The sequence below is a fragment of the Pelecanus crispus genome, chromosome 5, assembly GCF_030463565.1.
Source record: "Pelecanus crispus isolate bPelCri1 chromosome 5, bPelCri1.pri, whole genome shotgun sequence".
NCBI lineage: Eukaryota > Metazoa > Chordata > Aves > Pelecaniformes > Pelecanidae > Pelecanus > Pelecanus crispus.
The window spans coordinates 59,381,269-59,383,940 of record NC_134647.1 but is presented as its reverse complement, the minus strand read 5'-3'; positions in this window follow the sequence as shown (position 1 = coordinate 59,383,940).

The following is a 2,672-nucleotide window of genomic DNA, read 5'->3' as shown; positions in this document are numbered from 1 at the left end:
GAACTCTTGCAAAATATCCCTTCCCAAAACACACATGCATACATAACCTGATTTACTTTGTAGACATACAGATTCGTTGGTCAGACTGGTTTTGGCGTGGTTTTGGCAATCATGCAAGAAAACATCTAGAGCAGACCTACATATTCTGTATGAACAGTGGAATGCAATTCTTTTATATCAGAGAAATTAAACAGTGATTTATTTGTGCAGACGTTGCCTGTATTGCCAGGTGATTGGTGTTACTGTCTGCACTGCCTAAAGTCTTATAATATCACGGAAAGACACACGATACAGATGATCACTTAAAAGATTTTCTTAAAGGAATTGAACCAGGGTGGAAGACCTCTCTTTTTAAGACCATTTTTCCCCCCCATCTTTCTGCAAATAATCTGTTAGTAATTTAACACATAACTCACTGGGATGGTCTATGTTCTATGTTGCTGTCATGAAATGAGTAACTAAAAGGTGAAATTTGCACTTCATTAAGGCTCTCCATAGATTGCCAGCAGAGGAGAGAGGCTGGTGGGTAGTGTCGGGTGCGTGACTGATATGATGAGTATGCATCTCGCTGTTTGGGTGGGTTTTTTGGTACATCACCGCAAATGTGAGCAGAGTGTTTAAAAGTAGGGAATTTTTTTTTTAAATAAATTCAATCTCTTCTCCAGCAACCCTTTTTGAGGAAGGTTGTCTTTAAGAAAACTCTTCATTTTGTGGAGCCTTTGCTGGCCATTTTAAGGAGGAGCTGGTTGTGCGTGGCATTTTGGTGTGACTGCAGAGTGGATGATCAGTTCCCCTTCCCCTAGCACCGTGCACAGGGGCTCAGGGCAGAAAGCAGGCATGCACCAGCACTCCCCTCCTCCCCAACTACGTGTACCCCAGCACAATAATCCACGCTGTGAATTAGGGCGTATTAGGTGGTGGACTGTGAAATAGCTTCTTAGGAATACCGATATTTATCAGTAGATAACTGCAGTCTTCTGTCCCTTCTGAGAAATTAAAAAAAAAAAAACAAACAACCCAAACTCATATAATGTAAATAAGTTGAAAAGCCCCCACAAAACTTATATTGAAAGCTATCTGGCTATTGCTATGTTTTGGAGTAATACATTGTCTAAGATACGGCACTGCTATGATGTATTAAACTAATATATCATAAGAATGTCATAGCTTTGATGATGTATTAATGTAATACATCGTTAAGGTGCCATTGCTTTTATGATGCATTACTCAAAACATTACCAGCTGGTTGGGTTAGCACACAAGCATCTGTGTGTATGAAGTGGTGTTTCTGTACCTAAAACTACAGTGAAACTTAAAAAAAAATCTTGCATGTGCAAGAACGAGTTAGGAAGATCTGAAAACTAGGGGCTTCTGAAGAGTGGGTTGAGCTGGGTGGGACCAAAACAGAGGTTGGAGCTGTGGGCTTGAAAAATCTGTGTCTGAATGTACAGAAAATATGGGGAGGGGAGGAGAAACTGCCTTTATTGGAACCAATGGTGAGTTTTCATTCCCTTTCAAAGAGTAACGTGATATGTGCTATAATACATGAACAAATTCAGCATTTTTCTGAAATGTCTCGACATGATTTTTTTTCAGGGTCCTTTTTGCAATTTGCCTTACACCTTGTAATTTACTATCGTATTTTCTGGGAAAACTAGGTTGAACAGGTTTTATGCAGACATAAAAGCTCTTTTGGCTTGGCTTTTATTTGTTAATTTTATATTGTGTATGTCAGCCATTTCTGGTTTCAGAAAGGAAAGTAGGGTAGGTTCTGGTAAGCAGTGACGGTCTTTCAACAAGGTTTGGTTTTACTACATTTCCAGACATACCCAGTTTTGGAAATGCTTTGGAGAAACATTCTGAAGCAAACTGAAAAATCCTCCTCACCCTGAACTGGATATCAAACCTGAACAACAAGTATTACAAAACATGTTAAATATGATGATGTTAAATACTGGTGATGATGATGATAAATGCTCATCTCCTTGATTTCTAACGAAAAGACTTTAGGTGTTAAGTGCATGTTTATCCTTATGAGCTTTCTATTTCTTGCCTTGTTTAAATGCACTGTAATGTAGTGGATGTTGTGGATGTTATTAACTGTGTGTATGTCCTTGAATGGACTGTATTTACTGCCTGGGTTTGTTGAAAAATCAGCTCACAAATGCTCTGGTCTTGCAATGGTACGTATTTACTAAACTTAAATATTGGTGTTTAATCTAATTAATCTGTTTTTTGCCTTTCATAGAGATGGGTGCAAGATTTGCCCATTATTGATGTATTTTTTCCTCTACCATGTTTAGAAACAGAAGGATGCAGAGGCAGATGTAAAATACCATTCTTTGCTGAACACATTGAGAGGGAATTTCAGGAACACTTCCAGGTACAGAGAAACAACTTTTCCGGTATAAATTGGTCTTTTGTTCTTTATGATGAGAGGCATAAATTATGCAGTATAAAAAGTTGCCTTTCTCAGGTTTCACCCCAAGCAATATTTGCGTGACTTCACCCACTTTTTTTACAACACAGTATCTTGACCACTAGGTGGCATTGACATTGTTAGTGTAAGTAGGGAGGAGATGGAGGATACTCAAACCTCCCTTCAACGGACCCCGTCTTCCTTCCTGCCATTCAAGAAGCCCAACCAGACGAGACAATCCTCAAGCACCCAG